Source organism: Lissotriton vulgaris, chromosome 4_1 (genome assembly GCF_964263255.1).
Source record: "Lissotriton vulgaris chromosome 4_1, aLisVul1.2, whole genome shotgun sequence".
In the NCBI taxonomy this organism is placed as follows: domain Eukaryota; kingdom Metazoa; phylum Chordata; class Amphibia; order Caudata; family Salamandridae; genus Lissotriton; species Lissotriton vulgaris.
Window position 1 is genome coordinate 1,260,130,617 of NC_141691.1, and position 24,630 is coordinate 1,260,155,246.

Here is a 24,630-nt window from a genome sequence, read left to right on the forward strand (position 1 = left end):
ATCAGACAATTACTCTACTTGTTAAAAAAATAATCCAACCAGAAACTACACGCTAGTACCCTGATTCGGTACCATCAGGCTCAACGGATCCCCCGGGGCCTCCGAGTCCCTTTAAAACCATTACTTTGTAAGAACAATGCAAAATTTGTTGAGCGATGGTATTCCATCCTCAACAAGTGTTCTCTCGATCTGATCCTTTTGATCGTTGAAGAACTATCTAAGACTTTGGAAGAACTATCCCAGGAAATCACTTGCGTAAAAAAAGAGCTGGACGATGCCATGACAGCTGAAGAACTTACCCAAATGTTGGAGGATGTGAACATCCAGATGGACAAACACACCAAGGAGACACAGGAGAGAAAACTACGCAAATTCAAGAGAGACACCATAGAATATAAGCTCGGCGAGGTGTTCACCTGGGCAGAGGTGTACGCCCGCCGACGCTCTAACAAAGCTTATAATCCTTTCTCCGGTAATGAGACTTCATCTTCCGAAGATGAGAATCGACAAAGACCAACCCGTGATACACCTAACACCGAAGCAGAAACACCAAGCACATCCGCTGATCCTGCGGTTCATTTTTTAGAATCGGGCCAAGCCCAACAAAAAAAACCCGGGGGGGAAAAACCCGCTGAGGAAACCGAAAAAACTCCACCAACAACAAAAGTAAAGAAACCCAACCGGAGACGATAAACCCGGATGAAAATCTTGTGTTCAACATCTCCTCCACGGTTTTATCAACTGAAGAAATCAACACCCTACAAAAGGGACAATCATTTGTGCCTACCATTCGTACCAACACGTTGGAACTTGAAGTCATTGCTTTCAAGTTAGTACGGAACATCCGTCTGAGACATTACTTTCAGAACATCTGCCCCACACCTTTGTTGGAAGAAGATATGCTCAGAGGACTTCGCCCTCACAGTACGTTTTTGGCACCTCAAAGCCACAAGATCATTGACTCTTTTGAAAATCTGATTAAACAGGAGATCTTACGTTTACCGTTTCAATCTACCATGAAATATGGGAATTTGTCCAAAAAGGAGAGAAATATTCTCAAAAAGCTAGCTGACAACCCCACCATTACATGTCAAAATGCGGACAAAGGAGGTGCGTTGGTGATCATGGACACCACTTTCTATGAACAACAGATTGAGACTCATATCAATGATACCAACACTTATGGCACATTACCTGGAGACCCAACCATTGAATTTTCCAAAAATTTGGTCCAAATCATCAACTTAGCATTTGAAAATGGTACCATAAATGACAAGACCAGAAGATTTCTGACTCCTATCAATCCCAGACCTCCAGTTATGTATATGCTTCCCAAGATGCATAAACATCCCACTAAACCCCCCTTTCGGCCAATTGTATCCACAAGAGGAAGTATACACGAGAACACCGGCAAATTTCTAGACAGGTACCTGCAACCATTTGTACTCAAGACTCAGTCACATGTACGTGACACCACTGACTTTTTGTCTAAACTTGAACTCATCCTGAATGAACTAAAAAACACTGAATTGATCATGTGTACAGTGGACGTATGTTCACTGTATACCTCCATCCCTCATGATGGCGGAATGGAAGCAATTGAACAAACTCTTATCACATCTGATCTGGATCCTGACTTGAAAGTCTTCCTCATGCAACTCACTATGTACACTCTGTATCATAGTTATTTCACGGTGCTAGACAAGTGGATACTACAGTTGAATGGCACTGCCATGGGCAATTCGGCAGCTCCTTGCTACGCCAATATCTACATGAAAGTGTTTGAAGAGTCACATATCTTATGCCAAAACATCTGGCTACAACATGGGAGACTGTACCTACGGTACATCGATGACGTTTTTTGTTATGGGAAGGTTCAACTGACACCCTAACTAACTTATTGGAATCATGGAACAAAGTTAATGAACGTATCCAATTCACTTGGGAATACAGTGACAATTGCATCCATTTCTTGGATGTTGAAATACACAGACAACCTAATGAGTGGTTCACTACAATCTACAGGAAACCTACGGATAGGAATTCCACTTTACATTATAACAGCTTCCATCGACCCAATCTGAAGAACAATTTACCTTATGCCCAGCTGTTAAGAGTGAAGCAAATTGTTTCTAGTGAATCAGAAAGCAAGAAAGAACTCACTATCACATTGGAAAGACTGAGAGCACGTGGGTACCCCACACCCATTTTGGATCTGGCTATGGAGAGGACTAACAAATGCTTGAGGTCTGAACTACTCAAACTCAAACCTAAAGAACCGTCGAACCGCATGGTCGTGGTTTCTAAATACTCCAAGATGTCCAAACAGTTTCAAGATATCATCCGTAAGCATTGGCCCATATTAACTATGGAACCTGACTTTCACGGTCTATTCAGCCAACCCCCGATGTTCGCTTTCACCAGAGGTCGCAATGTGAAAGAAATATTGTGTCAAACCTCTTCTACCACACTGCCTATTGTCTACACGGGTCTCAAACCTTGTTACAACTGTAGCAATTGTAGTAACTGTATCCCTGGGAACACAACCACTCACCCCATGAAAGGACACGTTATAAAACTCAGAGTGAATGCTACGTGCAACAGTAGCAACGTCATCTACATGCTGAAATGCCCCTGTGGCAAATGTTACATTGGACACACCGAGAGAAAAATCCGTGTGCGTATCCTTGAACATAAAAGCAACATTCGCACACAAAACTTGAAATCCAGTGTGGCCTCTCATTTTCTTGAAAACAGACACAGTGTGGCTCAATTGAAATTTCAAATACTCGAGCAAGTCAAAGTCACTGGGAACAATAAGAACACCCTTCTCAAAAGAGAGAACTTTTGGATCCGCCTTATGTCCACCATGGTACCCCATGGACTCAACGATCGCATGGAATTTCTATGCTACCTGTAATGCATTGTCATACTTTATTGTTTTCTCTCTGATTTGTTTTTCTGCATCACTCTTGTCAAGCCACATTTTCCTTAATTAGATATCTTCTTCTATATGACACCCTCCTTTCCAATATGGCCTCTGCCTTTCACCCTTCTAGTGAGTGGTTATGCCTCTTTCCATGTTCGATTCCTAGTCCTCTCTTCATCTCTTTGTTCCCACACGTCTATATTTCACTTCGGCTCTGTTTCTCCCTTGACTAACACTGACTCCGCGGAACTCCGCGTAGTTTTCCAACCTCGACTTGAAGTAAGTACCCGCTCGGGACTACTCCTTTCCTCGTTTAAACTTCCTCTTTTTGGGTTTCGTTAGTCTTAACCTAATCTTTCTACTGCTAATTCGGTTTTACTCTTTTCTACCACTGTTTCATATGTATCAACACATGGTGATTCTTTTTCCCACACGGGGTGACTATTTTTTAACCTTTCTTTACGTTTGACAATTATCACTGTTTAACCATCCTGCACACCCTCTAATTGGCGTTTACCTTTACTCCTACACCCTTCTTTCAATCGCACTGCCTGTATGTGAGCACTTTTTTAGGTTATTTCTCTTGCTATGACATTGGGATACATGATTGAATTGTGCTTTTTGGATTGTTTTTTGTAGAGTAATCCCCTGAAGAAGGGCGTGGCCCGAAATGCATCGGGATTTGTGATAACCTGCTTCAAAATGATTTATGGAAATTTAATTTTGGATATCTTATGTTGATTATGAAGCAGCAATTTCAACAACTGTTGAATAAACAGTGAATACTCAATGAACTAATCGTCATTTAATCTGCATTAACTTTTCACGTTCATATGAATTAGACCTACGGGTCTCTCTTGTTGTGCACAGAGGTGCTCTCTCTCAATAGAGTGAGCTTTGTATGAGTTCCTTGGATTTCACACTGCTTGGCCAGACAGTGTTTCCTCTCGTAGCACACTACACATGTACAAAATGGATCACCTTTAAAAACTCAGCTGTGCGAGCTCCTCCTTCACTTTAGTTCATGTTGTGACATGAACAAGTCCTGTTCCATTATGTCTATGGCAGAGGATACAATGCTGTCCAAAGAATACATTCTGGATGACAGAGTTGTTAACCCATTATCAACTACAGAGAGAGCTTTCTTTAAATTAATACAATCAATTTCTCGTATTTGCTCTGCAGTTTCCATTTGTGTGACTTTCCATGCTTCATTATAAGCAGCATAAATACCGGCGTATATGAAATGTTTATGACGTGGTTTATGAGGCCCTGGTAAGAAGTCTCTCAAATCAACGCCATCTTTAAGTAAAGTTAAGTGTTATTTTACCTCTTTAAGTGTAGATTTTTGTAGCCACTCTAGACACAGTTTTCCTACACTGTAAGTTGTTACTATCCCTGGATGTTGTCTCTGGACATATCTTCGGTCTGGCCTAGTTACTGTAAATCCTTGTGTTTTGTTCAGGAATCCATCTTGACAGTTATTCGTGTCTGGGGGCCAGAATAACCATTTTTTCCAATCAAGATTAGTTCTGTTTTTTAGTAAAGTAGTTTTTACTTCGACTCCTCCCTCTGAAGTGTTTTTACTATCAGCTGTAGGTACAGGTATAGACGGTTTGTTTGAAACTTTTAAGCTTGGCTAGTCCAAGACAGGATGTTTGTTGAACAGTTTCATTCAAAAACATTATCTGTTCAGGAATAATACAGGCTTGGAATAAGGCTTCTATTCCCTGTACTTGCCAGGCTTTTAAACCCCAGACAGTTTTTGTTTCTATGGTGTCACTCCAAAATTCAAAGCCTAATGAGGACAGCTGCTTCAAGAAGGAGCACAAAGTGGTTGGGAGGGATTAATACAAACGTTCAATACAAGTCGGGGTTGATTAATTCCCTAACTAACAGAAGGCAATTCTCAATTATTTAACACATTACTGTACAATGATCACAAACTGGTCATTGTCATGATTACCAATTTTATTTATAGTAATCTGTACTTCCAAACTGATAGTACTATTTTAACAAATTACATTCTATGGCATATCAAATGTACATATATACAATTATCTGTAATCATCAAGAAAAACCTATATCTACCAAACAATTATGGAATCACAAACAGCATAATTATTTCACATAAATAAGTGCATAAAACAAATCCATTTTCACTCTACAAAATACAAATCATAGGCAGTGTCCCCCTATTCAATCAGGAGGTCCACTAAGAGGACGTCGTGTACAAACACAATTGGTTCAAGAAAAATGTATATGAACCTGACTTCAAACTTGTGTTTAACCAAACTAATACTCAGGTACACAGTATCCACAAACTTCTATTGTCGAGAATCAACTGTCGACGCGGACGCGTTTCGGCCTCCAGGAATCTTGGCCTCCTCAGGTCAAGGGTGAATAGGTAACCTAAAAATACATAAAAAGAACCTATCTGGTTCACTTAAGAATCGTCTCTGTGCTACCTCAGGGTAAAGCGACCGCCACCAACACGAGAGGTGCAACATCCACATAAGTGCCAAACATCACATGAACCAAAGAATACCAAGTCCTACCCGAAAAGCAATGAATGACCATCATTTTAATAACACACCAGAATAATAGGCAAAGTAATAGGAAACAGCAAAAATAATAAAAATAAACACATCAGACACAAAATCTAAACCACCACTGAAGGACTATTAAACTAAAGGAACACACTAAACTCAAAATATATTAAATGAAGAAAGAAGACACCACCACCAAAATGTGGAGAGACTGGCAACTTACTACTATTTCCACCAAAAGTAATTCTCCAATGGCCGTCCAGAGCACACTCAATCTATGTGTCAGAAGGGTAACAAACAGATGAACTGGTAAACCAGGGGAACAAACCCACTAAGTGAACACAGCGAAAATAGCAACACAGTAAATACACTGGCCAGTATATCATCTTACCTGGGCCGTGCTTAATCATTAAGTGTCAATATTTCAAGCGTGGCAGGATAGAGACGTGGGCCACCCTCCTCTTGAAGTGCTTCTTAATCAAAAGTTTTCCCTGTGAACAAAGGGCACTCCCATAAACAAATGAACTACAGCCACAACCACATAGCACTAACACCAAATATCCCGGCCCTCGACGTTCTCTCCCAACCCGTACAATAATGTACTCAAACCTTGCTGCTCAGAACATACCTTTCTTTAATTCGAACAGCTACAAGGTCGCCAGCAATCCACCAATGAAGTCTTCCAAGTGGACGCCAGGTGCGACTAACCGCAGTAGCCTAAAGCCGATCTCGGCGTCACACGTGACCGAGGCCCAGCGTATCACGTGGTTGGCCCCTAAAGAGCCATAGTAATAAACAAGGGACGAACGTCCCAGAAACAAATAGGAAGAAGGTGCTAACGAAGCAACAACAACTAACTACAATGAAGGCTCAGGGGCGATTAAACACCTAGACAACCTAATACTAATACAAGAGATCTGTGCCACAATAAGGAAATCGAGGAGTCAAAAATATACATGGTAATACCGAAGGCAGGAAGTGAATCAAAGGTTGGGGGGGAAGAACTGCGGGTGGAAGAGATGAGGCAAAAAGGACAGCTGGGTATAAAAGGCTGCTGAATAAATTTGCTTTGTATTTGTTAACATACTTTTCATTCCTGTCTTATTACCATTTTTAAAGTAAAATGTTTCCGGATTTGTGGTATTAACCCCTTGCATGCTGCAGCGATTTTCTGCCTGTGCGGCAAAATCGCGAGTGGGTGGGTTCATGACGGCCCCCAGCCGTCATCAGCACACGAGCACCGTAGTGCCTGAGGGATGGGGGCCGTCATCAGCATGCAAGGGGTTAAAAATTGAGCAGTATGGAAATTTGTTATAGAATGTGTTTGAGCTACCTTTTTGTGACGTTGGACAATGTTCCCATTGATTAAAAGTGTAAACATTTCTAGGGTTTGCAGATTTGTGCAAATAATGATGACCATAGTGATTGTAACAATACATTTGTTCATAGTTTGATGAACCTTCTAAATATTCATGGTTTGTAAATTTTGAAGACATCTCTAAATCTGACAACATATTATTTACAGTCTCAAAGTCCCAATCATCAGAAAATGTGCTGGATGAAACAAAGTCACTCAAGGAAACCTTAAATTGGTGTGGAATCTTCAACAGCTCGGCAGGACAATAAATATCATAATCAGTTCTGTCCCATGCTATACCACCAGGTATACGAACGGCTGTGATGTTCACTGATGACAGGTCTCATGGTTCACATCGGGATGATTTGTGTGGCTTCAGGAGCAAGTTGATTTTCTTACTTGCTGTGTCCATTTTACTATATTCTCCATCTATCAGCGTTCCCAAACTTAAAGAAAGAATGAGCCAAAGTAGGAGAAAGAGCACACCTAACACAATCCAAAATTCAACCCATGCTTAAACTAGATAAGTCTTTTCTAGTTGCTGAAAAAATTCTGTTATTCGGTCTTTAAAAGTTTTATTTGCTGGCGTTATTTCGGGCTCACTGGGATCATCAGAAAACGTATCAAAGTTGATGAAATAGTGAGAAGCAGTTCTGTCAATTGTTGGTATTGCATTCGGATTACTGGAAATCTCTGGAGCTGCTTGGTCCCTTGTCATATTAGTATAGTCAGAGGCTATTTCATTGTAGACAGGAGTGTCTTGACAAACTGTTATTTGGGTTTCTAGAGGCACAAGTTCCTTGGCTTTGTTGTATAGTCCTTCTTTTCTCACTGTAGATTCCTCAAAGGTGATGAGTCTCTCAGTTTGAACCTCTTGGATAGTAGCCAGATTTGGTTGTCTGCTACATCTTTGGAGTCCACTGGGCCTACTACTTATTATGGGCCACATGATGTGGTTTTACCAGATTGATGGACAAGAACCGATACTCCTTTCTTCCAGCAAGGGGCGGCAGTAACACTGTTCTTGATCCATGGATTGCTAGTACAGGTACTGATTTTCTGTATGAAGGCCCAAAATATCTTCGTTTCCGCGATCTTTTCTCTGACAATCTTTGCTATCCAAACAGGCCTTGCTGTGACAGGTGTTTTTTCTTCAGTGGTGGTTGGCGTCTGTAATGTGTTGCTTAGACTTCTTTTTGTTTCATTTAAGTCCTCTAAAACAGCCAAACGGTCTTTGATATCAAAGGGTTTTTGTTCTACCACTGAAGTATGATGATCAAGGTCTTCGACAATCATTCTAGTACCAAAAGGATTTCATATGGAGTGATTCCACCCAGAGAATTTCTTGGCAGATTGTTTAAACTACGTTGGACACTTATTAGATGTTTGACCCACCCGTCACCCGAGGATTATACCCTTGCTGTTATAGATTGCTTTATGTCACATTTTTTTCTTTCCACAACCGAATTTCCCTCAGGATGGAATGGACTTGAGTACCACAATGCAACACCCAAGCTGGCCATGGCCTCCTTGTAAGCTCGAGAGCTAAACGCAGGACCCTGCTCAGAATGTAGCGTGCTGATTTTGTATGTGCTGATAAAGACTCACAAATCTGTTATAACAGTTTGGGCATCAGCCGAGCGCTGAGGCCACATCCAAATGAATCTGTCCTAATAGTTGTGGGACCGCATTCGTCCATAGCGACGTCTGCGTGCAGAAAGCCTAATGCTGTCTAACAATGTTGTCTGTACTGGGCTGGCTACAGTCAGGTATCCGGTGGCGTTCCTTGCTGCAATCTCTATTGCAGTCAGGTCAATTAATTGCAAACTCGTCAATGTGGGCATTCATCCCTGGCCACCAGTATGTCTCTTTTAGTTCCATAATGGATTCAGAGATCCCTTGATGTATCAGACCCTCTCCCATATGTGCTTCTTGTATCAAAGCTCCTCTACATCTCCTGTTTGGGATTACTCTATCCCCCACTCCAGGGATTCGAGCAAAAGAAACATTATTTGGATCAGTTATATAGGAGTACTTGAGTGGAAAGCCTTTCGGTAACGTTTTACCACTGTCTTTATTGGAAGCAGCGACAGCCTGCATTATTTTGCTGCCTATTTTGGTTTTTAAACAAGTGATTGCAGTTACGGAAGCCGTTTGCACAGCTGCCTTCGCGGCTTCATCAGCCAATGAATTCCCTTCAAAGTGAACGCCATCACGCTGATGACTCAGTGTATGAATCACATGAGTCTTTTGTAGTTCTTTCTGTAATAGAACTACTTGTTCCCAAAGCAACTATGCTTGCTTGTGACACCTTTTGCATCTTTGAAACCGTTTTGAACCCAGTTCTGCAAGTATTCATTGTAAGATTGGACATGGTAATATGAATCACACACTATGAGTGTGGGAAATTCACGATTGGTATTTTCAAGCGCCATCTTGAAAGCCTGTAGTTCAGCTCGCTGAGCTGTACAATCTCCTAGGGATTGAGTTTTTGTGACCATAGGTCGGAATTTACCATCGCACCAGCAACATTTAACAATCGCGCACGCAGGACTATAATCGTGTTTACCTTAAATTGCGGGTTGTGCTGATCCGTCTGTATAAATTATACATTCGTACTGTTCTAGAGGCAGAATCTCAGTGGGCAGAGGACATTCTTGTTCGTATTGTAAAAATTCTTGAGTTTTCAAGTAGGGGTCAAAAAAGTATTCAACGTCTGTTGCAGCAAGAGAGTTAACCCATTGTATCCATCTTGCATGTAATGCCTTTGCATTAGGAATGCTAGCTTTTGTCACTGCCTCTAAGGCAGGTACAGGAGTAACAACTTTTATGCGTTTTCCCTGTGCCAGAGCTCTCTCTTTTGCTACTGCAGTTTGAACCGCTGTCCAAATTTTTTTTGTTGAAGTGAATTTCATTTCAGCTTGTGTGTACAAGTGTAATTTGTAAGCATTTGGTACTTTTTCACCTTCATTAAAAGTTAAGTACCTAAATCCGCATCTTCCTTGGATTATTCTGATTACAAGGTTGTGTATGTTTATGCATGTCTGTAAATGTGTTGGTGCTAACATGTCTGTTTGCACTGAACACACAATTTCTGTGTGTTTTTTAGTCCAATTTGTTGTTTTAAAATCAGGTTTGATTAATTTGTAGAGAGGTTTAACCCTTTCTGCGTAATTTAGAATGTATGTTCTTCCGAAATTCAGGAAACCTAGAATTGGTTGTTCGTTTTTCAGCATTTTTGAAGGGTGGAGCAGTGCACACTTTTCTAAAAAGTTTGCTGCCAGGCTTTTGCCTTCACTTGAAAGTTTGTATCCTAAGAATAGGACGTTGAGGTGGGCAATTCTTGATTTTTTAAAGTTGAATGTGTACCCTTCAGATGCGAAACCAAGCATTATGGCGTTCACTCTGTTCAAGTGCCTATCCAAGTCATCGTCTGTTAGATAGATGTCGTCGACATAAGAAAATGCCTCATCATCATACGTTTGTAGTAACTCTGTTACTCTGGCTGAAAATAACCCTGACTATTCTTGAATCCCTGGGGGAGACGACAAAAGTGACCCTGTGTCCCCAAAATTGAGAAAGTGGTCAAGTACCTGCTTTCAGGTGCGATATTTTGACAGAAGAAACAGTTTGAAATATCTAATGTGGTTTTATATTTTTTACGCACAATGTTATACATTAGTGCTGCACTGTGTGCATTGTGTACTGTAAAAGTTTTGCAACAAGAGTTTAAATGTCTGTAGACCAAAACTAGACAATATGTATTGACTGGTGTTGACACAGGAAACAAAGGATTGTACATGGACGAGGTGCATGTTTCAATCACTCCTTGGTATTCAAGTTGATCTAAGATCTCCCTGACCTCTTTTTTAGCTTCTTGCATAACTGGATACTGACTCTGAGAAGTTGGTTGATTTTTTAACTGGATTTTATGGTGAGGAGAATCATCATCCCATCTAACATGATTTTTGTATTATGCTGGAGCCTGGGCTACAGCCCATTTTCTGGCATAGGTGTATTTTTTATGAATCGGAATATGATTGGAGAAGCTGGCATAATGATCTCTTCGCCATGTGGGCACTCCCCGACAAATGTTGGTGGCCAGTCTTTTTCAGCTAGAAGAATGTCATAACCCTTAGAGAGCTTCTCCCAAAAGAGTGCTCTTATTTCCTAGTTATGTCCCCCTCCATCCGGAGTGTTACTTCATTTAACTTATGGGGTACACTAACCCCGGTATCTGCAGTTTCAGCTTGAATGTACTAATTCAAGTCCACTGTCTACAGATAATCCTTAAGTATCTTGCGAGCTCTGGTAACTTCTGCTGAGCTGTCCAGCATTGTCTGGGTCCACTCCCCGTTCTTGAGTTGTGTCCTCAAGATCCTCTGCATGTCTGATTTTTAGACCTGCTACCTTCTTCTTGGTGAATTGCGTTTTCTTATTTTTTGGAACGTGTTGATCGTCTTTGGACTTCACGCGTTCTTCCTTGTGTTCTGACCGTCCTCTTCTTTCCGATTTCTGTGAGGAAGTGTGAAAGGTATGAGAGGAACGTGTTTCAGTATCTTGATATCTATAAGGTTTTCTCAAATAATATCTATTCCTGAGGTTATACCTCTTTTCAGAAGGCTCCTTTTGAGGAGACCTACCTCTGGATTGAGAACGCTTCTTTTTAGGAAGTGTCTGTCTAGTATTTTCCCACTTCTTTTTAGGAGTAGTGAGAGTGTTTTTAATAAAAAACCTTTTCGGGATTTTCTATTAGTTGGGGTTTAACTGGTTTCCCACCCAAACTATCTCTACCTAGTTCTTCATAGGATTTTTCAATTATGCTAGCCAGTTCATGTGGGTGCTCAGTTAAATCAGGTTATTTTAACTTTTAGCCGATCGTCACGGATGTTGCTTCACTTTTAATATTTGCTAATATTATAGCTGAGACCTGTTTGAAATCTTTAAGTAATTTCATGCCCAGATTTAAAGCAGGCTCTACCCCGTATTAATTTTGAATTTGTTTCAGGACGTCTGGTATGACCGCCATTGACGGAACACCATGAGTTTTTGTGTAAATTGCAGCAAATACTGTACCCCAAGTGTTGCAGTCCTCCAGGTGTGGTGTGGTCCCCATTGGTAAACAGATTGTTAAAATTCTGTGTTTCTCATGAGGCGTACTATCTGGAAACACTGCCTCTATTTGAGTTATTTTTTGAGCTAACCTGAATGGAATTTGTTCCCGTTTTGCGGGTAATTTCAGGCCAAAGGACTTGTTGAGCATTTTATGAGTATGCTAAAGAAAGCAGAACATCATGCTACCCTTGCAAAGGCCAATTTGAAACCTGTTTTAAATTCTACCTTGGGAGATTATCGTTCACCACCCCACTCGACCATATGTGAAATTCCTGCGCCACTGATGTTCCAGAGAGCCATGAACACCAACTTACCTGAATGGATCAATCACAGAAAGAAAGATAATAAAGCATCTAAGAAGAAGTACTTGGTTAATAAACAAAAGATGAACACAGATGCTGACCAAAGACTACATGTGTAGAACACCATCTTTAAGAAAGGGGAGCAAGTGTTCCCACTAAAGATGTGCAGAAGAAAATCTGAGGCTACATTTGATGCAGAACCTTTTCCAATGGTGTCTACGAAGGAACATCAGGTGACTGCCCAGTGCAGAGTGAAGTCTATTGCTTAAAACTCTTCTAATTTTAGGCACTTAACTAATCGTTCATCAGATCTAACTGTTGAAAGATAGACTGGGTCTGTAACATCACTGGCTCCTGTTGCCTGTACACCGCCAACGCAGATCCTGGACATTGGTGATAAAAGTTCCCAGTTTCCAAAGACAAGATCAGTTCGAACAATTAAAATGCCAAAAAGATTGATTGAAGAGATTTTATTTTATATGTCTATCTGTATATATGCTTCAAAACACTGTATTTTTTTCATTTTAAACAGGGGGAGATGTAGTGTCTTGTGAGTTTGAAATTATGTAAGCCCTTTGGTTCCTGATGGACTCCGTAGAACTGTGACACAAGTGTTAGAGCAGAATGCAATGAAAGCTGATTTAGAATATTGAGTTTGAGGTTACACGCAGACTAATAAAGACGTGTAATACTAAGTTTTGTGTGTTGCACTGTCATTGTTGGGCACCCAGGTGTAGTGTAGTTCCTATATTCCAAATAGGGTCTGCTCATTGGAATAATATATCCTATAGATTTGACGTTGGACTTAGGTTGACTAGGTCTCTATCGAATAAGGGATTCGTTTCTGACAACTGCATAAACATGACAATTTTGTTTCCCCAAGATAAAACTTATCTTCAAAGTCGTGCAAACAATAGATAGATATTTCAGTCAGTCAGTCGTGCATGCTTCGTTTTATCAGAGGTGCAGAGAAATAGAGAGACGGGCATTTTCCATAAAAGTATTTATTGAACAGTCTTCTTTCTCATGCAAAAGAAATAAACTGCTACAATCGTAATACTGGCTGTAAAGTATAATGCGTACTGCAAGAAGAGTATTATAAAATAATACTGTAAAAGCATGGCATGGTTTCTAAGCCATAAAATACATACATAATGACAAAGACTAAAAGTACTCAACTGGTGCTTCTAAAATACGCCTACCCCGATGTACCTAACCTAAGTCTAGTAAGAGGGAAGAAGTAAGTATGGGTTTAGTTTCTTTGCCAAGAATGTATCCAAGATTTCCCTTAGGGTCTAATCAGCTCCGTACCTTGGTTTAGGATGAAGGAGGTCTGGTATCTCTGTCTTGGGACTCGATTTCCCAACCCCCCTCAAGGGGAGCTTGGAAACACTGGAGCTGGATTCTCAGCGAGAGAAAGGCAGCCTCTCTGTCAGTGCATCAGCTGGAGGGTCGGATTCCTTCTGCACTTTCTGTAGCGAGATACGCCGGGCAAGAACTGCTCCAAACCCCGTGTTTTTGCAAGGACAAGTGTGGGCATATTTATACCTTGAAGGTGCCTGGTTTGAAGTAAAGTCGGACATAATAACGTCACCAAAGAACCCCAAGGGAATGGTAATTCTTTGAAAATGCCATGATTTCTAGGACAAATCAATATTCAAGAAAGCGGATGTCCGTGACTGCTGAAGTCGAGTTTTCCAAGAAATCGTTGTGGCTTTTTGGAACTAGTGGAAATAGCCATGCCGTATTTGGACTGGATGGGTTATGTCTAAATATGGTTATGATTTATATGCCTATATAAGGGTAATGTGAATTATTCCTATATAAGGGCATGAATCGGTAAAATTACAGTAGGGTCCTAAAATGCAATACAACACAGGTGGGTACTTAGGCTGGGGAGGATGCTACAACCACCAATCAGAGTTATGCTTGTGCAAAGCCACACCGCCAGTAGGAGATTGGTCCTTGTTAGGCTGCACAAACCCTGGAGCACCTGTCCACATGTTTTATGTTAGGAACACTCATAATGAGTAGCACTGAGGGATGTGAAAGAATCAAAATATGCATCTCTTGTAGGTCTGTGAGCGGACTGGGTCCTTCCTGGTCTGGCCACAGACAGAAAAACTCGTTCTAGAAAGGTTGTTCCTTCAATGGTCATGAATTTCACTTAGCACTATACATAGAATTATTTAAACAAGGTGACAGAATTGTATGACAGTGTTTACTTCATCATAGTTTTTATTTTCATTTAATACAGTTCTTCATTTCTCTTTTTTTGTAGAAAAAGCATAATTCATCATAAATACATTTCTCAAGTGAATATTTTTTGTTTTTAAGAACCAATACAGTTTTTAACACACCAATTATTGAAAATATATACAAAATTATAATATACAATTGATTTTTAAGAAAACCACCTGATATCAAGCACTCAACTCAATTCACTAGCATACACACATACATACCACAATCAACCCACACTACCAAAAGGGAAAAAAGGGGGGAAAAAACTGAGTGTTAATTGACAAGATCAAACAATGTCAATACTAGGGTCTCAGGATGAATTCGAGACCCCTGCACATGATCGGTCGACGCGCGTTTTGGTGGGTAAACCACCTTCCTCAGGACCTTTTTTCTCTTGTGATTCAAGGATATCAGGGGACGATAAAAAACAAGGAGGTTTCTATTTCTTTGATACTCTTTTCCTACCAGGTGAGAAGTGTTAGGACAGGATACATGTTAAAGGGCACCAGTTTGCAATACAAGACAGGGTGCGATTACTCCAATCTGTTGAAAGGTAATTTTCTGTTCTCCAGTAAATCGAATTGGCTTTTAGTGATTGAAAATGCCCTCAGCGGTGCGGCACAGGTAGCATGAAAATTGAATCTTCGAGGTCTCGACAATTGCAGTGTTTATTATTCCTGAAGCGGTATTAGAGAGTGTATCTTTTCTTTAGTTGAGTTTATAGCGCCGTTCATTATACTGCATACATCCGAACGTCTTGAAACGCGGAGTCTGTTTTCATCTTCCTTGACTATCGGCAACAAGGTTTGAAGTAAAGTCGGACATAATAACGTCACCAAAGAACCCCAAGGGAATGGTAATTCTTTGAAAATGCCATGATTTCTAGGACAAATCAATATTCAAGAAAGCGGATGTCCCTGACTGCTGAAGTCGAGTTTTCCAAGAAATCGTTGTGGCTTTTTGGAACTAGTGGAAATAGCCATGCCGTATTTGGACTGGATGGGTTATGTCTAAATATGGTTATGATTTATATGCCTATATAAGGGTAATGTGAATTATTCCTATATAAGGGCATGAATCGGTAAAATTACAGTAGGGTCCTAAAATGCAATACAACACAGGTGGGTACTTAGGCTGGGGAGGATGCTACAACCACCAATCAGAGTTATGCTTGTGCAAAGCCACACCGCCAGGAGGAGATTGGTCCTTGTTAGGCTGCACAAACCCTGGAGCACCTGTCCACATGTTTTATGTTAGGAACACTCATAATGAGTAGCATTGAGGGATGTGAAAGAATCAAAATATGCATCTCCTGTAGGTCTGTGAGCGGACTGGGTCCTTCCTGGTCTGGCCACAGACAGAAAAATAACAAAGGTGTTCATACTGATGGCTATTGGTCCCTCTTTTTCTGAACTTGTTCCCAGTATTAATTGGAAGGCTAACTACAAAAAAACACAAACCCAGTGGCTACTGGTGATCTTTGAATGTGGGGGGGCATAATAGTTACTCCTAATTCGAGACAGTCAGACTAACTTCTTTTAGGGAGCATTCTTATAATATTCAAGTAATTTCCTAGAGCTCCCCAGTGCCTCCATAGATGACAAGTTTGTCCTTCCTTATGAAAAGATTTATATCCAATGTGTAATGCCTGAATTTTAGCTATGGGTACTTCCATATGCAAAGGATTGACTACAGTAGCAGAATCCCAAGCATAACACACATCCTCCCTCACAATCGGGGCATATTATCAAGGGATTTATCTCCACGTTTTTGGCTTTCAAAGCCAAAGAAGCAGAGATAAAAATATCACCCTATCAACAACAGGGTGCTAACATGAAAAATCGCATGTAAGCACCCTTTTCCACTACGCTTCCCTTTGCATCTCTAATGAGATGCAAAGTGGGCGTTCCAGAGCAAAATATTAGGAGAAATGTCGGTAAGCGACATTTCTCCTATTATCAAGCTTCACACTATCCCTGTTAGAGACAAAAAAAGCAGCGCTAACAATGGTTAACCCTGCTTTTTTACGTCTGCTAATCTTCAGACTTAGCCATGTAATCCAATGGGAGGTGGATTACATGGCTAAGATCATTCTGCCCTATCAGCAAGGTTTCGCTGGTTGCAGTGTGATTATCGCTGGATTTCCAGCGATAATCACACTGTTTACCAGCTAACGCAAGGATTCCTATCGCTTGGGAGATAAGCGTTGATGATAGCATGCTATCTCCGCGATGGAATCCAGTGTTAGCCTGCGATAATTATCCTAGCGCTAAAAGAGCTGAGCGATAATTATCGCAGGACCTTGCTAATATGCCTCAATCCTTCTTTCTGATTCATTCATTTTCATGTTCATTCTCCCTCGCTCTTTCTTCCTCGCACTCATATCCCTCACATTTACTCCCACTCCCTTAAGCACTCATATCCCTCACATTCACTCCCACTCCCTTAAGCACTCATTCATCCCCACTCACTCAGTCTCTCCAATTTGTTCTCACTATAATTCATTCTCGCTCAATTTAAATCATTCTCAGTCCCTCACACTTAGTGACACTCAATTACACTCTCATTCCTACTCACTCTCATAAAATGACACAAAGAGCAACATCGGAATTTGTTTTTGAATTACCTTGCTTACTTCTGCTGCCCATTTTACCTTATTTGGAATACAACAGTAATCTAAGATTGCAAACAAGGAGCCAGACAGATCTGAAGAAACAACCCGAACAAGATAACAAATTTAGAAAATCTACCTCTTCTGTGCGGTTACCCCAAAATGTTCTCACTTTGCTGAAGCCTATATTTTTCCTCGTTTTAGAACTTTGTTCACTTTACCCCTACCAACTATAACCAGTGGTAAAGTAGATGTGGTCTCCCTTTCCTTTGAGCATGGTCAAATTAGTATATTCCTAATTGGTATATTTAACTTACTTACAATTCCTTATTACATGATACCTAGAAGTTCCCAGGACGTGAAAGTTAAATACCACTAGTGGATTGTAGCACCTATTGTGCAAATCACTACTGTAGTATTACAAACATGGCTTCAGTCCAACCCATGTCATCTGACAGTAGCAGTGTAAAAACTGAAATTCCTCTTGTCAAAATCCGTATGACTGGCCAAAAACGCCTTTAAAAATATTACTAAGTCATCCTTTTGCAGACCTTGTCATCCTCAAGGCAGGGAACATGTTATATTAAAGTAGGACATGTAGAAATGTAATGCTATCATGTATTTACCGTAAATAGTAGGTACAAGCTATTTTTCACTGCAGCAGGCCTAGTTGTTCTACGTTGAACACTAGAATACAGAATAAAAATTCTAATACTGTATCTCGTGAATGGGACTAGTTAGAAAAATATTTAAACAGACATTTTTAATAGTTGTTAAAAATCCAATTCAATGGTAAAGTCAGATTCTTAACAAATATTGAGGAACATTTTATAAAGTTACCTTTTCCATGCCTGATGCTCCTGGAGACTAAATTTGCATGTGTTCTTCCACTTTTGACAGTCAGTAAATAGCATTTGAAGAGGTGTGAAAACTGCTCCTAGGACAGAGAACAACGACCTGGGTGTGGAGAGGTAATGCTGTTCCCTTGACACGATGAGCTGTGGTGTTGTGACTGGGAACTGGATTAACTTCAAAGAGGCCTCCCCTACTACAGGCACATTAGCTGACTCCTGTGCAAGGCCCTTTCATTGTCTCCCCAGACAGACAGGCTGCAAATACAGTGGGCCTCTTTGAGACAATAGTGTCATATCAAGGCCTGCTTGACAAGTCATCTAGGGTTTAAATAGAACACTAAGGGCCAGATGTAGGTAAATCCCGTTTACCGATTTTGAAATACCGAATTTTACCGATTCGGTATTTCAAAATTGGTAAATGGGATGTAGGTCCCAACATCTGGATATGTTACCGAATCCTTAAAAATCCGGTATTTACCGATTCGGTAAATACCGAATCGGTATTTGCTATAGAATCCTATGGGCCTAGAAGCCCATAGGATTCAATTCAAATACCGATTCGGTATTTACCGAATCGGTAAATACCGAATTTGTCAAGGGTGCAGGGGGTGTCACTTTGACACCCTCTAGCACCCCCAAAACGGGCATGTGTGCAATGTGGCACACAGACATGCCCTAAGGGCACGTCTGTCTGTCACATGGCACATGTATACATGCACAGATGTGCATGTACACAGGAATCGGTATTTTACCATGGATTTGTATTCCATGGTAAAATACCGATTCTGTAAGCCATGTGCCAATGGAAAATTGGCTACCCACATAGCATTTTCGGTAATTTTACCGAATCGTAATATTACCGAATCGGTAAATATTACCGATTCGGTAATTATTACCGATTCGGTACTTATTACCGATTCGGTAATAATAACGATTCGGTAAAATTACCGACTATGTGCCCCTACATCTCCATAGCCCTTTACCGATCGGAAACAGCCGAAAATCGGTATTTTCGGGCGATTCCGATCGGTAAAGGGCTACCTACATCTGGCCCTAAGGGTACACTTGAAAGGCCGGGTAATAGGATGCCACAACATTTCCTGTGTATTCACTGTCTGGTTGCAGAAAAACCCTGCTTCGCTCTACTAGACTTCAGTTTCTGGGTTCTTTGGAGTACAGTGGCTGCTCCAAACTAGATTTTAGTCTCAGACATTAGTGAAAATTACAATTACCATAGTACACTGATCACACACCTCCCAGCCCTCAGAGAACAAGTATAGTGTGGCCCACCCATTATCTCATGTCAGGCATAAATGTGGCACCTCCAGGTACCTCCATCAGCCTACTCCTGGGCCTGTGAAAGATCAGTAGAGTGATGAACCTACTCTCTTAGACCTAAAGAGACTTAGAAGATAGCATCTGGTCTCCCTCTTGTACCCTGGAGAGAGAGGAAAGAACTCAAAAGGTAATAAGGCAGGCCTTCTGTTAAAACTACAGGGACACAACAAGCTACAAGAGGCCTGTTCCTGCAAATGCCCAGATGACTAGTGGAAACAGTACCAGGCCTGGCCTGTCTGACACCCTATGAGTCTCTAAGGGACTCCGCGGAGGTCCTAGGGGTCTTTAGAAATATGTGATAGATTGGGACTTAAAGGACTTAAGTCACAAGGAAGAATCTTGACAAGGACAAAACTGGTTAGTGTATTCGACTCACGGTTCATCACTATCAGTCTGAAATTGTACCTTAGGTTCCGGTCTATGGCAACCATTGACTTTGTGCTACTTGGCACTATTCCTACTTAAAGCGTTAAAAATTGATTTTCTTCAGTTCCCCTCATAGGACTTGTTTTCCTTTTGGTTTTAGTTTGTGTATGCAATTCTAATCTATTTTTCTAACTCAATTTGGGATTTTTATTGTTTTGCATTTTCACTTACCGCTGCTTTGGAACTGCATACATTCTTTACACAGCCCCCAAGTTAAGCCTTCCTGCTCTGTGCCATAGCTACCCGTGGGTTGAGCTTGGGGTAATTTAGTGACTTTGGCGGTTTCCCTGATAAGGGTTGATTTTGTTCCTTGAGGTATGTAGTGATATGCCCCAAATAATAATCACATTTCTTAGGGAGATCTACCTTAAAGCCATTTACCAGTTTATGATAGGGCTGGAACACAGCCCAATCAGCAAGTGGGGCAAGTCTTGGGACTCCACCCCTGCTGCTCTGTGTAGATGCTAATTGGAATCAGGGATGTTCTAATTAGAGCAAAAATTGTCCCGCTTAAGCAGAAAAGCTGTGCTGCCTTAGGCACGTGCAATATGTTTGCTAAATATGGGGTGATTTTTTTGTCAGTGAACTAATTGATGAATTCCCTTGCTCATGTGCAATCCAGGCGTCCATTTTCAGACAGCTGTTTGCTTAAAGATTATTCTGGTGATCTGTAATTCAGCCTCCCAGGCCTACTTCTTTTCCTGTAAATAGCTGCAAAGCCCAGAGAAACCGAGAGGCCTTACCTGCATACTAGCTGAACTTTGTTCTCACATGAACACCGCCAGAGAAAAGCTCATCAGATGTGTGCCTATGTCAGGGACATACTGTGGTGGCTCATAGGTGGCATTGCGGCACCCTAAATATCCCTTTCAGTAGCCATAACTGCCAAAACATAAACGCCCGGCATTGATGTAGTAGAAACTGGCCATTGATGGTATTTGCTGGTGGCACTGCAAGGTCATGAACCTCGGTTATCAGTGTGTACCATGGTGACAGCTATCAATACTGTAGCAGGGGCTTTGGAACTGGAGCCCATAGGTAATAAGGGCACAATGAACCCCAATTATGGATGTGTTTACTACATGAACACGTAGCAGTTGGCCCTTTGTCCTTTTACTTGCATTAGGACCCATGTCATCCTTCCTATGTCACTGGTGTGTGAGTCAACACTCATCAGTCTATGTCTGCTTGGATGATGTATGTAACCATTAAGACAATGGGGTGACCCAGAACGTCAAGGAGACCCGGGTAGTAAATGCTATTCAAAAACAGTGGTCTCAGACAATTATTTCTGCTTTAGGGATTATTCACTTAGTCCTGGGGCATGTACAATTACTCAGCCCAAGTACATTCAATGATAATATGAATACAATCAAAATCGAAATCAAGCGAAGCAACAGCAATAATTCAGGGCAAATTTAATTCATTGCAATTGTAGCTATCTCAATACACAGAGAGAGAGGTTCGGTTGCCCAAACTAGGATATGTGCACAAAGTTGAATATAGCGTGTTAGAATAGGAAGATATAAAAGAACATAGAGTGAAAAAGTGCTTTAAATAAGAGACATGAACAGTTAATTTATATCAAAAAACAGTTTTTTCAAAAATCCTGGCGTAAAATATTTTCAAAACACTTCCTTATGGAGACCATGCTTCCACAATTATCTTGCACACGAAAAGAGTTAATGACAACATCCAGGATAAAGGTTCAAATGGCGTCGACGTTTCGACTCGTCTTTGAGGCCTTATGGAAAGTTAAACCTTGGCCAGCGAGTCTTCATCAGGACTAATAGTGTGGGCAGCCAGAAAAGTAGCAAGGCCCTGAAACAAATTAAATATATATAAGGCTGTCGCATAGCCAAAAATAAAAATGGGGCTATAGAGTAAATTTTGGCTTACCTAATCAGTATAGGTGGCAGGGGAGGGTGATGCGTTCAATCTCACACCCGGAAATAGGGAATTAATTCCTAAAGATATAACAGAAAAGGTCACTAGACCAATCTTGCATTCATGGCGATTCATACATCCAGCCTCCTAGGTATCAAAAAATGTTTTACCTTATTGACAAGGTGGTTCTAAGTTGTAAGTTTTATAGATTCCTGCAGGCAATTAGTCTCTGCTTCCTCAGACAATTTAATCAGGTCCTATTTACAAACGGGATAAAATAAAAAAGGGGAAGTTCATGAAGAAAAAATCTTAAAAACGCGGTCATCCCTAGTTATTTAAGCATAGAAACTTAAAAGGTAGTCTTACCCATTATGGCTTCTACAAGCCATAATGGGTAAGACTACCTTTTAAGTTTCTGAATGCAAGATTGGTCTAGTGACCATTTCTGTTATATCTTTAGGAATTAATTCCCTATTTCCGGGTGTGAGATTGAACGCATCACTCTCCCCTGCCACCTATACTGATTAGGTAAGCCAAAATTTACTCTATAGCCCCATTTTTATTTTTGGCTATGCAACAGCCTTATATATATTTAATTTGTTTCAGGGCCTTGCTACTCTTCTGGCTGCCCACACTATTAGTCCTGATGAAGACTCGCTGGCCAAGGTTTAACTTTCCATAAGGCCTCAAAGACGAGTCGAAACGTCGACGCCATTTGAACCTTTATCCTGGATGTTGTCATTAACTCTTTTCGTGTGCAAGATAATTGTGGAAGCATGGTCTCCATAAGGAAGTGTTTTGAAAATATTTTACGCCAGGATTTTTGAAAAAACTGTTTTTTGATATAAATTAACTGTTCATGTCTCTTATTTAAAGCACTTTTTCACTCTATGTTCTTTTATATCTTCCTATTCTAACACGCTATATTCAGCTTCGTGCACATATCCTAGTTTGGGCAACCAAACCTCTCTCTCTGTGTATTGAGATAGCTACAATTGCAATGAATTAAATTTGCCATGAATTATTGTTGTTGCTTCGCTTGATTTCGATTTTGATTGTATTCATATTATCATTGAATGCACTTGGGCTGAGTAATTGTACATGCCCCAGGACTAAGTGAATAATCCCTGAAGCAGAAATAATTGTCTGAGACCACTGTTTTTGGATGATGTATGTGGCTGACCTCAGAAGTTGGTAGGCTGTAGCGAGGCGGGGCAGGTGAATTTAAGCAGCTAATGATTTTGGGGATCGGAGGGTGAGAAGTGAGAACCAAAAAAGATTAAGAGTAGAACCAGCTGGAGATTGGTGTCAAAGAACCAGGACAAACACCAAGAAAAGGACCACCAGGGCTAAAACCATTCAAAGAGCCAGAACCAGAAGGACCACCATGGAGAACAGCAGAAGGAGGATGAGAGCCGAAATAATTAGGCAGCAGATAAGGAAGTGGATCAGTGGTGAACTTGAAGACTAAAAGGAGGGTGACCAGGACCATCACGAGGGGAAGGAATACAAGGACTTGGACCACGAGGAGGAGTGTAATGACCAGAATCCCTATTTGGAAGCCTGGAGGAGTAGGAGGACCAACATGATCAGGAGTATAAAAGGGAAGAGAATGAGATAAGGCTGTGCAGGAGAGCTACCAAGAGGATACCAACTTCCCGGAGCAGAACACTAGTATAAAGACCAGGACCATGAGGAGGAAGAGGATCAGGATCAAATTGAGCATAGGGGATTGCAGATCATGTTCTATTAGTTAGAGTGGAAGCCTTGTATAAGGGAGCCTACATATGTATCTTAGGCCATGGCCATTTTAAGTGAAGTGATTTGATATTGATTATTTTACAAATTTTGATATGAATCACAAAATGTGAGCCAATGAAATAGCTCTTACTGCTGGAGATGATCTGGTTAAATAGAGGTCCTAGCATGGCACTGAACTATCAGCACATGAGTGTTTAATAATACATTTGCAAGCAGGCATCAAAGACTCTTTGGGTGGATGCTGGCCCCTGTACACTTTAGCTCAAATGACCGAGATGTATACTACATCATGGGAGGATAGAAGGTGGGTTTTGTGAAAAAAAACATGAAAAACTTCAGAAGTTGATTTAAAAAAGTAACGGGCTGGGCTGATTTAAAGTTTAGCGGAGAGGATTCTCTGTCACACATGGAGTGAGTGTTGCTGCGCGTCCTTAGACACAGCAATTTGGCTAACCTTAGTTCCTATTAATTCTTGGCGTGCATCTCTTGACTACATCCCGGCTCCCGCAGAGATTGTTGGAACTCTCTTAACTCTCTTGGCACACCAAAATTCCATTAGAGGTATTCTTTGATCCTATTTACTTGGACTCTCATTCAGTCCTACACACTTTACCTAGCTGATGCCTGATATGAGACCACAGGATATAGTTTAATCCTTTTGTTTAGCCTTCCTTTTGGTATCTGGTTCCAATCTGATATTATTACACAGTGCCATAATAGGGCCTAGGGCCGCACCATGGTCTGGGTGCTTAGTTTTATTCATCTTCACTTGATTGATTTTGAATCATTTTGTGCATTGATTTATGTATCCAGGCAAACAATGTGTTGTCCTGATGATGATCAATTAATTTAATTGGGTCGAAACATCATTGCCCTAGTCTTTCTGACCCACTTGATTTATGTACAATTGATTTATGGGTGCAGTAGTTCTGTGTTTTGGCAATAGGTGAGCTTGATTGTGGACATATTTTAGGTCACTGAGTCGATTTTCCAGTGAATCCTTCTCAACACCTGTTGAGGCTTACCTCACAGGGGTAACCACTTCTACAAATGTGTTTTTACTTTTATTACTTCAATAAAATGTTGTTTTATTTGGTGATTGGACATATCCTGGGCATTATTATTTGTTCTCAAAGTATTATTTGCTTAATTTATGTTTACGGACACACATGCCTTAAAACATACATTACCCTTGGTCCCTAGATATTCTTGGGTCTCTCTTGTGTTTCTGTAGCCTCAAGAGTTTATGCAGCAAAT

The 24,630-nt window shown here is 40.8% G+C and overlaps 1 protein-coding gene across 2 annotated transcripts in view; it reads right to left on the bottom strand.

Moving 5' to 3' along the window:
• The window catches only part of GPLD1 (glycosylphosphatidylinositol specific phospholipase D1), a 655,729-nt gene that overhangs the window by 544,045 nt on the left and 87,054 nt on the right, over positions 1-24,630 (bottom strand). The gene's annotated exons all lie outside the window — the stretch shown is intronic.